Raw genomic sequence first — 14,032 nt, 5'->3', positions numbered from 1 at the left:
CCGATTTGAAGTATTAGTACTACTAATTTGTACAAGTTGATTTGATATATGTTACAAATTATTTCGAATCTAAGCATGATAAGTCAATATTTCATTTTTGAAGCCAATGCTTAATGAGTTTTTTACGAAGTTTTATTTTTATTTGTAAGATAAATGGCTTGAAAATTCATTTTAGATTCTTTGGGAAAGAATCCATAACGGGGAAATAGGTTTTTAACGAAGGGCGTTTTTTAAAGGTCAGTCAATTTTATTTGCATCTCAAGATTAATAAGCAATCTTGAAGTTACAAAAGAGTCGTTGGGAATCGATTGAGCAGAAATTTTCAAACAGTGGTCTAAGAAAGCAACCGCAAAATTGTTAATCGGTTCTTCAAATTTTCACATCATAGCAAATAACAGGGTTTTTAAATCGATATTGCCACTGACAAAGTTTGACAATATGAAGCCACAAGTGGAAAAGGCCAGGAAAACTATTGATAGTAAAAATGTAGCGTAAAATATACTTGTTCTTGCTTTTAATTTTACATATTTGCTTTCTAATAGTCATTATTTAATATGAAACCAATTCTTATCCCCCTTTTTTACAAGATCTCTAACACTTCTTTCCTTACACTGTATTGTTGACAAAGTAAATATACTATGCCATTTTTAATATATATCAAATAGACAAAAAATAATAATACCCTTGTTGTTCTTTGTTATTTTACTCTCAACAGAGTTTTTTTTTTTCTTTTCTTTTTTGATGATACAAAAGACTAAAATGTTACTCTTTCGTTCCTTGCATCTATCTAAATAAACAAGACACAACAAGCATTCTAATTTCGTATTGAATATGAATAAAAATAGTTTAACAAATGCAGATTTTAATAGCAACTTATTCATTAAGGAATTCTAAGCAAGATTATTAATCACCAACTTTTTTTATGAATATAATTAATATTAATGTAAAAAGAGTTATTAAATGAACATTTTATATTCCATTTGAGGTTCGAGGAGACACAAAAATAAATAATGTACAGCATTAAAGTATTACTTTTGAAATTACAATAAAAAAAATAACAGCAGTGTAATTGTTTCTTAGACATTTGATTCAAATGTCGTTCATTCAGCTTATAATTTGCACTACTTTTGGCAGTATAACTGACAAAGTGGCTGGTGGATAAGATACCACATTTTGCCGACAATTGTTGGTCTGCCTACTGAAAATTTAATGCGATGGGTGTTGACGACGTTAAATCCGCGGATTTTCGGACATCTGATTCAAATGCCGTTCACTCAGCATATAATTTCTACTATACTTAGCAGAATAATCAACAAACTGGTAAGTGAACAAGATGTCGTATTTTTGTCGGCTTTTCTTTGCTTTTCGACTAAGATGGTATCATGATTTATGAAAAAGCAATGTTTACATCCACTATTTAAATCACTTGTCAGTATAACTATTTCACTATTTCAATCACTTGTCATTAAGTAAATTGAAACTTTTATATTATACATGAATAGGGGGATGAATATTTCAGAAAAGAATCGTTATTTTATTCATCAAATTGTTACTTCTTCGATAATGAATTTGTAAGTTCATTTCACTTATTTCTCTATAAGAATTATCTAACTAAAATCCAGCTAATAGTTAAATTTAATTTAATAAAACACCGTTTTCTTTCCATCATTCTTGTACAATATATATGTTAAGAAGAGTTACTTTGATGTAGCTGAATTATGCGAATTCGCTATAAATCAGCATCATAAATAAATAAATTATATAACAATAAATTAAGTTTATTTAACTGTAAGTATGTGTTTTTTGTAATCTAATTCATTGGGCTATAATTATTTCACTAATGAAATATTACCGATTGCAATTGACGGCAAAAAAAAATGTGATATGGTAGTCAGGTAATATATTTAGTTACATTAAAAGAACTTATCAAATATGCTCTAAACTTGTTAAATAAATTAGTACCTAAATTTTTCAGATTTACCTTCAGTATTGTAACTATGCAATAGGGAAGCATATCTTTTTTTCCTCTTCATCATTTTTTTTCTCTCTTCACGGCAATAATTTTAAGTGCTTCTAAATTTTTTTATAGACTTTGGAAAAAAGAGTCTTGATAAAACAATTATTAAAATAGTTACTCATAAGGTATTCATACATTACATTAACCCCGTGACATGCGTATTTACTTAACTTATCAATTAAATGACACTCCCTATTTGGGACAATTATTATTATTTTAATTCCTAGAATAATGTAAAGATATTGGAGATACCAAAGCGTTTTAAATTATTTTTGTATTTTAAATTACTCAATACTTTCACATAACTTCAGATTTAAAATTCAAAATTTAATTATTTGATGTGCGAATTAGATTCATTCATTGTATGCGAAAGGGTTAAGAAATAATGCATTCAATTGAGGGAAAAACACTCAATTTTGGGGGATGAATGTCTAGTTTACTATAGCTTCGAGGAAATAAAGTAATTAACGATAAGAAATCGTACTAAAAAGTCTAAATGGGAAAGTTTAATTGTTTTTGAATAAAATTGTATTGATTTTTAAGTTTCTCTCTCTCTCTCTCTCTCTCTCTCTTAAAGCATTATATATATATATATAATATATATATATATATATACTTTTTATACTTTAATAAGCATTACATAAGGAAATAAATGTGTACATATGTGGGAACTGTTAACAGATCTCATCTCCTGTATGGCGCCATGTTGGCCATTTTGCGTCATTAATCATATGATGCTTTCCTGCCGTTATTGGCAGACGAGAGTTGGGTAGTGAGTCTGTAAGACGTACAGCACACGCTCATGTATCTTTATGTGTTCTATGTTAGTAATGTTTTGTCCTTTGTCCTTTAATCTTGATAAATATATTTCACATATTGATGCTGGTCGTTGCCTTTCCCCACATTTTTGGGGACTCGGCCTTTCTCGTGAATGCCCCTAGCAAATCCCGCCAAATTGTTGAAAAACTGTGGACGTGAGTACAATTTAAGACTCTAAATTGATGCTAAAAATTTTGATAAGAGTAGATTTTTGCTGTGGATGATTTACTGGACTAGGGAATGGACGTTAGTGCGTGTTTTTCATGGATATGACTCAAGTGAAAAAATGAAAACTTTCTAGATTCATTTACTTCGTGTTATTGTGCAACTGTGCTGACATATACTGGCCGCTTTAAAATGGAACATCATCCTGTTCGACATTACTAAATTAAAGAAGAAAATGAATTATTTGGAAATGTGTGAATCATTTAGGAGTGAATAGTTCGACTGCTCCTAACCAGGTAGGCGCAATTTTTCCCCCAAATTTTCCCCTTCTAAATAAATGCGATTCTTGATAAGTTTGTAATTTATAGTGCGTTACTTTATTTCATTCTCCCTTTAAATTTTAATTCCGATTGAATGTGTATTGGTTCTGTTTTAATTAATTAAAATGTCTTTAAAACTAGGCGATATTTAATTAATCGCTACCTCTCTTAAATATGCTAAAACTAATTCAATAAAATTGCTTAACTCTGTGTTAGGTTACAGTAATTTTGACCATTCTTCCCGAAAAAGAATGAGAAATTTTAAAAGATTTGAAAATTTAGATATAAAGAAACATAAACAAGAATTGTTGAATAATTTTTCTTTATCCGATTTTATCTCAGTTTCTAATTTATTACACTTAGAAGTAACTGAGACCGACAAAGAGGCTTTGTGTGAAAATATTTTTAAATCCTAACAAATTTAAATGAATTTCAGAACTCGCTAGATATTAGTTTTTTATCGGAAACAGAAGAAAAACCTTTGTCTTCTCAACAGATTTCTCAAACCGAAAGTTCATCTAGTAATGCTAGTAATAATTCTTCCTTCCCCTTCCCCGTAACTTCTGACGAAACATTCATAAATAACAGTCATTCATTAATTACTGGCGCCAAAAGGTAAAATCGAATGATCGGCTCGAAAATAAATCCCTCGAATAACCAAACAATGAATGAAATAAACCTTCAGTTTTGTTTTTTATTACGTGATCCCTGTGACAGTTATAGAAACTTCACAGGTAATGATTCCTATTCTATAAAAAAAATTTTTTTGTGATGTTGAACAGAATTTTTCGCTTTTTTCTTCTTTAAGCGAACAACAAAAATTAATCTATGCAAAGAGGTTAGTTCCCGGTGCAGCTAAATCTTTCTTTTATTTTCTCAAAAAAATCTAAATTCCTATCATGCTTTTAAAAGTGCATTAATTAATGAATTTTTCTATAAAATAACTTCTATTGAAATACATAACAACTAGAAAGACATAAAATGCACTCGAATGAAACTTTTATGCAGTATTTCATTGCCATGCGTGAAATTGCGAATCAGTCTGAAACCATTATTTATGAATGTTCTGTCATTCAATACACAATAGATGGGATACAGGAGTCCCCTTCTGATAAAATTATTCTTTACGGTGCAAAATGTTATTCTGAGTTTAAAGAAAAATTTCGTATTTTCGAAACTCTCGTAAGTACAATGAACGCAAATAATTCAAAGACATCGTATTCTAGATATGCTAATGACGGCCAAAAACGTGGTACAATACATAAAATTTCTGTCCAACAAAAAGAATCAAAATCGAATCTTAGTAATCCGACTAACAGTAAGATGCGTTGTTTTAACTGTAACGATTTTGGACATATCTCAAAGTCTTGCCCTAATCATTCTTGTGGTCCTAAATGTCTTTCTTGTAATCTTTTCGGACATAAATCTTCCGATTGTCACCGTACTACTCGGAATGCACACATGATAATGTCAACACTGTACATTTATTGCATTCTCCGTCGAATATGCATAAAGAGGTTGTTATTTTTAATAATACAATTTCCGGATTAGTCAATACTGGTAGTTTTTCGACTCTTCTCAAATATTCTGCATGTATTAAACTAGGATCGCCGTCGTTGACGAATAACAAGACAACACTAACTGGATTCGGTTTTTCCCGAACTAAAATAATAAGTTCCTTTGAATCTGAAATTATTATTGATAAACGAAGTTTTCCTGTTTTTATTTCTGTGGTACCTAATAATTGTATTATTTATGATCTAATAATAGGTTGCGACGTAATAAATCAGGCAAATTTGACAATTAAACCTGACGGTGTTGTATTATCCAAAATTTCTAAATCTGATGATCCTGTTGAAATTGACAATTTTATAATGGCCATTTCTTACAATACTCCCACGTTATAGGTCCGAATTAATATAGGTAATAAATTATAGGGAGTAAATTATAGGTCCGAATATTTCTAAACAACTCACAGTGACGTTCAGCAGCTTTTGTTAGCCTATAAACCTAATAAAACTGAAACCGCGAACGTCGAACTTGATATAACGCTTAATTTTCCACACTCCTCCACGTTTACCCTTTGCCGAACGTGATATAGTAAATGCGCACATAGACGAATGGTTAAAAAATGGAATTATAGAACCATGTTCTTCACCTTATGCTAGTCAAGTTGTCGTAGTTCGTAAGAAAGATGGAAAACATAGTCTGTATAGATTATAGAAAAATAAATCGTAAATTAGTTAAAGATCATTATCCACTACCGTTAATTGATGACATTTTATATTGTCTTCAAAATACGAAAATTTTCAGTACTCTCGATTTGGGTAACGGATTTTTTCATGTGCCGGTAAAAGAAAAAAGTTGTTGTTACACCAGTTTCGCCACAAATACAGGTCAGTTTCAGTTATATGCCATTCGGTTTAAGTTCATGTCCTCCTGTCTTTATGCGATATATAAATGCTGTTTTTCGTGATCTTATTGCAAAAGGCATTGTCCTCCCGTGGATAACATGGTCATTCCAGCGAATAATGAATCTGAGGCTCTCGAACGCCTTGACACTGTTCTAACTGTAGCTCGCGGTTATGGACTAGACATTAGCTTTAAAAAATGTCGATTTTTGTAAAGTCAGATTGATTTTTGGGTTACGTAGTAGAACAGGCAAATTACTCCCTTCACCCTCCAAACCTAAAGTCGTTCTTAATTATCCTGAGTTAAAAAATGCAAAAGATGTACAACGTTTTCTAGGTCTTACGGGATACTTTAGAAAATTTATCCCTTCATCCTATACTATAGCAAAATTGCTTAGCGATCTGTTTCGTAAGGACAGCCCCTTTCTATTTCAAGCTCAGCAAAGAACTGCGTTTTTACTCTTAAAACAGTTGCTTTTTGAAAAACCCGTTTTAACTATTTTTAACCAAGCAAGTCCCATTGAAATTCTTACTGACGCGTCAATTGATGGCTTGGGGGCAGTCCTACTACAAAAATCCAAAGAAAATAACAAATTCCATCCAGTATATTATATGTTCAAGGAAACGCCTGACAACGAAAGGAAATACACCAGTTAGGAACTGGAGGTACTCGAAATTGTAGAAGCTCTTAAAAAATTCCGAGTTTACATCCTCGGATCACACTTTAAAATTATCACTGACGGTAATGCATTTATGAAAACGTTAAATAAAAAAGAAATGAATTCCCGCATTTCGCGATGGGCATTATACCTTCAGGAGTTTGACTACGAAATAGAGCATCGAACCGGTTCAAAGATCGACGCTCTTAGCCGAAGCCCATACTGCATGATCATTTAAGATTGTGTCAGTCTTCAACTTTTCAAAACTCAACAGACAGATGAGCATATTACAGCTTATAAAAGCATTACTTCAAAATGCACCTTACGAGAACTACATAGTCAAGAACAACATTTTATATAAGAACATAGACGAAATCGATTTACTTGTCGTACCTGACGATATGCAGGCCAACATCATTAAATCATGTCATGAACTAGGCCATTTTGCAGTAAAACGTACGCAGGAACTGTTAAACAAAGAATTCTTTATTCCGAACTTGAAAGAGAAAATTGAACGGTGTATACGCAACTGTGTAACATGCATTCAAAATAACAGAAAACGTGGCAAATTAAATGGCACTTTGCATCCACTTGAGAAAGACGACACTCAATTTCGCACATACCATATTGACCATTTGGGTCATTTACCCAGCACTTCTAAGAAATATAAGCATATTTTGGCAATCATCGATTCCTTTACGAAGTTTGTGTGGCTTTACCCGACCAAGTCCACCGACACCGCTGAAGTCCTCAATAAGCTCGAATGTCAAAGATCAGTTTTCGGCAATCCTTCAAGGATTATTACTAACAGCGGTACCACTTTCATATCCACGTCATTCAAAGAATATTGTGAGCATCAGCATATCACCCATATTGTTATTACAGCTGGACTTCCTAGATCAAACGGTCAGGTAGAAAGACTTAATCATAGCTGTGCACTCAAAGCTATCCATAGAAAAACCTTAAAATGGTATAGCCATGTTGCTGCTGTTCAGCAAATTATTAATTCTGCATTTCAACGAAGTATCAATTCTACTCCATTCGAAATTCTGTTTGGAACTAAAATAAAATCTGAGCCTGACATAAAAATCCTCGAGATCGTCAATGAAGAGATCCAATCTGCGTTTCTCCAACAACGTGATGAACTCAGTAAAGACGCAAAACAACAAATCCTCAAAATCCAAAAAGAAAATCGCCGTACTTACAATCTGCATCGCAAGCATGCTCGAAAATTTCACTTGAATGATCTCGTCGCAATAAAGCGCACTCAATTTGGCCCTGATCTCAAATTGAAACAAAATTTTCTCGGACGATATAAAGTGATCAAAATTAAAGTAAACGGTACATACAATGTTGAAAAGTGTGATTTCTTCGATGGACCATTGAAAACTTCACCTTGTGCAGAATATATGAAACCATGGTCCAACAATATAGAACATATCACTTGAATTTTTTTTTTTTTTAAAGAAAAAACTGAACACTACTTTTAAAAAAAAGACAACTATTTTCCTTCTTTTTGTGTGTGTGTGTATTTGGACGATAGAAGACTTTGATTTTTATTCTACTTATTTTATAATATGTTTATATATGTTCAACACTAATATTATTTTTATTTTTAGTTAGTTATTCGATATTTCCAGTGCACGCTATTGTATTGCTATATACTTATGCTGTCACGAATGGTATGACTAATTTGATTGTTTTATCTTGTAAATATTTCAATTTTGCATTTTATCATTTTTGTTTTGTTTTGTATTTACTGTTTGTTTTATAATATGTTTACTTCAATATACTGTATACCTTAAGGTGAGGTCGCCTATCCTGTCATGATGGCCAATATGGAAACTGTTAACAGATCTCCTGTCCTGTATGGCGCCATGTAGGCCATCTTGCGTCATTAATCATATGAGGCTTTCCCGCCATTATTGGCAGTCGAGAGTTGGATAGTGAGTCTGTAAGACGTACAGCTCACGCTCATGTATCTTTATATATTCTATGTTAGTAATGTTTTGTCCTTTGTCCTTTAATCTTAATAAATATATTTCACATATTAATGCTGGTCCTTGCCTTTCCCCACACATATATTTAAAACATATTTTCTCCAAACTTCTTACGAAACAATAATGTCATCGTATCTTTTCTACATTTTATATTTTTCGTGTCCCGATTATGGTAAATTTTCGTTCGTGCATACGTGCTTATTTGCCACGGACTCGAAATACATCTGAATACCCACTCATTTTCCCAACCCTTATTTAAAAATTATTTTAGGTAGGTAATTGCGGTAAAAAATAATAATAATAATAATAAATAATAATAAAAAAAATGGCGAAACATCGGGTATATTTTTTTATTAATTATTCTGGATTTCTGAAGAGTTTCTTTTGGTAAATGTTTTGAGTATAGTTTCTACATTCATTATATATAACCTCCATGATAAGAGCATGCATTTGTTCCTTTAGCATGATATTTCATTCTACCCCAATCGATACAAAGTTGAATGCGTTCTTTTCCAAGAATGCTTTGAGTCTGATTATGTTGAAAGGCACATTGTGAGCATTCCGAATTAGTGCAGCAAAATCAGGTAACTCCGGTCTTAGAAATGGAAATGACGTAAAGGAAGTATCAATGGAAAATCATTTCATCAAAAGTTCTAGGTTGAAACAAAGGGAGCTCTAAAATGTCAAAGATAAAAGATTTTTTCCTTTTCTTTCTGAATTGGAAGGGGTTTATAAGAATAAACATTAGATTTATTGTTTTTTTCGTGTTTTTTCTTGCGTCGATAGTGTCTTATACATTAAACCTTTTCAAATAATTACATATTGCAGAAGCATTGTTCACTTTCAAAAAAATTAACTCACCAAGAAAACTTTTTATGAATTTTTAGATTTAGTAATTTCATTTTATAAAGCATTAGTTTGCTTACGTTACTCTTATCTAATATTAGGCATTTATAAATTACTGCAGCCCTGTTCGATTAATTCATTTTTGTTCTAACGGAAATATTTTATAAGTATTAAAAGAAGATCCAGAAGATTAAGAAGTGTGTTAAATTCGAGTCAAATTCAAAGTAGTTTAAAACGCATTCCTCGTTAAACTTCGATTAAATACTTCTATCATCATGCTGCAACAAATTTAGGTAATTTAATGTTGCAACCTGTATTTCTATCTATCTATATAGTACAATTTGGAATGAAATATAACCGTATTTTTTATAGAATGAGATCTCAGTACAATTAAATCTCAAAAGCCTCATAGAAAGTAGACTCAAACAATCTTTTGATGATCAGTTAAAAAAAAATCCTCATAATAATAATTTTTTTCAAATATCTTTGCAAATTTTAACAGTGAGAAAAAAGCCAGTATCTGAAAAAATAAAGCTAAATAATACTTAATTTTCTTTAATTAAACTTAAAATTACTTATTATGAGTCATTTTAAAGCCAAATTAGAGAAATTGTGTTTGCCCCGCCTCACAGGTTTTGTTTCGCCCCGCATCGGTGAACCTCTGTCACCGCCTCTGATTAAAATTATCGCTTACCCAATTAGCATAAGATATTGTAAGGTATCTCCACAACGCTATTCAGTATTCTGAGCACTGTATAATGTCTTGAAGATACTAATAAGGTATTGTAAAGCATTTTGTACTATAATGGCAACGGTAAGTTCAACGTCGTATAATGTTATGATGACATATCGTGGCAGCCACGTGTTTTAATGATAATAGACATTTAAAAATCAATACACTCATACTAATACATATCAAAATAGGCACTACATACTGAACTACTTCATATGAATGTTCACTGGAGCTCTCTATAAATGCAATTTCAAATCTCTTTAGTCTGAGAAACCATTGCAATACTTTAAAATGATCTGGTTCTAGACAACCTGGAATACTTATTTCTGAACTCTTAAATGATTAGACTAATGAAACTATATTCGCGAATACGTACCCCGGTAATTACGGAATTCTGGAGAATCGGAACACAAAAGTTTTTTTATCAACTCGGGACAGCTAGATATCGCCTGTAAGCACCCATTGTTTATATTGCAGTATTTTGTTTACTTAATGGAAGTATTCCATTTTTTCAAAAAGCCTCCTCAAAGCTCACAAATTTCTGTCATCATTTCAAGATAGTTCTTTTCAATATCATTGCTCTAACTGTCCCCCATATACGCAAGCGAGCTGAGAGTCTTAAAAAAATTTACTCCTCCTTCTTAGCAGTAATTTTTAATACAGGCAACCAAGAAAATACAACTTATTATAAAATTTATATAATATTGTTACAAAATTTTTTCTTCTACAAATACCGTCAATAAATCGTAATGACACAGCACATTTAATTGCTAGTTCAGCAGCTTGCTTGCTGTCTAATCCTCCAGTTTCTTTACTTGTCGGCGACTCCGACTCCTCTCACGCACACCACTTCTGACGATTCACACAACTTCTCATCAGCTTCAGAGTGCTCGTCTTTTATAGTTCCGGGAGGCGGGGCTAGAATCTTCAGACAAATCAGGGCGTACCTCGGTGTATCTCGGTTATTACTGGATGGATCGTGAAACTTCTCGAACTTTCCGGTATTATCCATTTAGTCGCCAAACTCGCCAAATTCATCGCCAAGTCGCCAAATGGTCGCCAAGCTCAGCACGCACCGTACAGATCTTACAAAGGTTTTAACGGTTTTTCCAGGATGACACTATTCGTGCCGGATAGCAAAATTACAGATTTGTAACAATATTATACCTTTTTTGTCCAAATCTTTCGGCTTGAAAATACAGGAAAAAAATTTAAATAAATTTCGTTATCTTATAACAGTTTTTGATCTTGTGGTGAAAGCTTATAAGCCAGTTAACAGCTACGCTAGCCGAACAATTGCTTTTGTATCGTGGTCATGTTACTGGACCGCGAACCACAAGATCCCAGGTTCTATCCCCGCTCATCTCAATTCGTCACAATCTAAATAAAGTACCTCGATGAAGGATTTTTTTAGTTTACAAGGCCCGATTCTATGCCTGGTTTACTAACTTTAGGAATGCTATTGATTGGTTTTAAAATACCGCCAAATCCTAGAAATATTTAATAGTGCTTTAATTGTGAATTCTGAAAGATCTCATGCAGCACTATGATTAAAGGAATGTGAACAGTTTTATTTCCCCACCTTTTTTTTTCTTTCTAAATATTTTTTTTAGTCTTTAGTTTATTTTCAAGTATATCCTGCTCCCTCTTCTGTATCTTAAAAAAAATAAATTCCAATCTCATCTTCTTCATATTCTTAACATATCTGAAGTCAGTATCGTAAATATCGATAATACATGCCTCTCTCCAAAATTTTAGAGTGAGGTGCCATGTTTTAGCCCTTGATTGTTGTAGCATCTGTGTATTGTTTTAACTGTAATAGCTGGAGTGCGGAACGCCTTAGACTATAGATCCTAGGCAATTTGCCTATTTTTTCATTCTATTAACTATGCCACTTCTATAAATTGAAATGTATTACATAGATAAATTCTTCTATATTTCAGCAGTGATAGTTCCAAGACACGAGATTTTAAATATATTCATTTAAAAATTCAGGAGTAAATAGTACTTCTGTATCTAGTTTCTCTAGTCTTAACACCTGTGCCCCTTAATTAGTTTAGATGAGATGCTCTTTAATTAAAAATAAAATTCAGAGCTAAATTTTTAAATATTTTTTTTTTAATTCCTTAACCTTATTTCGTAGCAAAGTAGATTTTGTAGAAAATAATAAATCGTAATTTTTAATTATTTTTTCTGCATTCCTTACATTCATTTTACTGAAATATGATTTCAGCTGAAATATAATAAATTCTGCAATCTCAGATTAAAGTGGTTATCCTTCAGTTGAAGAGCTGGCCTCCTTAGGGAATTGCTTAAAGAAGGTCCAAATGGCCGTACCAATGATAAAGTGTACTTAATGATAAAGTGTTAGTTTTGTGACCAGTGGGTTCCAAATTTGAAACTCGTTTCCACTAAAGATTTGTCGTCTAAGCGGACCTGGTGTGCTCTAAATCTGCTATTGTGGGAGAAGCGATCTTTTCTTTGTGTGGTTCGGAAGTTTGAATGGGGAGGGCAGCTCAGGTATCGTACTCGTCTTCTGATTGGGATTCAAAATTAATATGTAAGCCCCGAAATAACCTTAATATTACTTCTAAATGATATGTCAATATAACTAAAACAAATAAATAAAAATTAGAGAAGGTCCAAAGATAGGAAATAAATAAATAAGATAAAATAAAGTCGTTTATTGAAACCAGAATATAAAACAAGTGCATCAAGTTAAAAAGATCAAAATGTCATCTTTAAAATTAGACAAATACATTGTAAATAAAACGATAAGCATTTTGATATTAACTGTTTAAAATTAATTCATTATGGTTTGTGTCTATACTTAATTCTTCGCTTTACTGAAAATTATTGAAATTTATTTCATTTGTTTCTTTTATAGGTCATACATTTAGGTATCCAAAAATGTTTCCTTTTTGTTTTTACGATTAGTATCAGCAAAGCTACAGCATAAATAGTAAACCGGAAATGAAACTTCTGAAGCCAGAAGCCAGAAGCCGGGCACTTAAAATACTATAAAATTGCATACACTTAATTTTAACAATCATTTTCTCATTCTCAAGCAATATATTGCTTTAAAATAAAGATATGCATTTCCTTTTTTTTTGTATTATTTATTTCTGGGAAATGTTTTTGAAATTTATGTTAGAACTTAAAATAGAGAAGCAACATGTCGCTGAATTGCTGTGTCTCAGTTATTTCCATTTATTCTATGAAAATTTTAGATTAAAAAGCAATAGCAGAATACTGTGAAATATGTGAAATGAATATTATAGGCAAACTTTTGTCGCCAAATTACAAAGATTTATTAGAAAACACGAAAATACCTGGGAACGTTTAGACCTTTAGAAAGATCAATCTCAGAGTGAGAACTACGATGCTGAGTATTTTATAGAAATTACAATTCTTAAGGTTTTATAATAGTGAAAGATATTTAGAAGGAAACCACAATCCTGAAGTGTGAATGTATATTAGGATATTAAAAAGAAAGAGTAGACTCATTTATTATAAAATTAAATGTGAATACTTAAAGGAAAAAAAAATTAAAGTACACATATCGCAGCATTATAATTTAATTAATGATGTAAAGATGTATAACCCATTCACTTTCAAATACTTAGAAATAGCGATTGACTCATTCGTGTTTTAAAAGTGCATGAGAACTCACAAAGAGCGGATTTAGATATAAAGAGATCAGTCATTGCCTAGTACAATAAAATACAAAAATAATGTTAAAATCTAAAAGAAAAGAAAACTAGTTAAATATCAAGAAAAAGAGAATTTGACCTGCAAATGTGGCGAGTTTTAACATTCTAAAGTGAAAACAAAATTTTTTGTGTTGTATTAAAAATTTTAATGCATTTTTCGCTATTTTCCTTTGCGGTAAACATCTTTTCAGAAAATATTTTATAGATATTGAAATGAAAGATGAATAACCCAAAGTCCCAAAATGCTGTACTTGATTCTAGCGCTGTTATGAACCGGAATTTAACCTTCCGATTCATATTTAATTATTTTACCGGTCTTTTAGAGAAAAAAAATCGATAATTTTTTTTT

This window comes from Argiope bruennichi, chromosome X2 (genome assembly GCF_947563725.1).
Source record: "Argiope bruennichi chromosome X2, qqArgBrue1.1, whole genome shotgun sequence".
Lineage (NCBI taxonomy): Eukaryota > Metazoa > Arthropoda > Arachnida > Araneae > Araneidae > Argiope > Argiope bruennichi.
The sequence above is the reverse complement of the archived record's forward strand: the minus strand, read 5'-3'. Positions refer to the sequence as shown.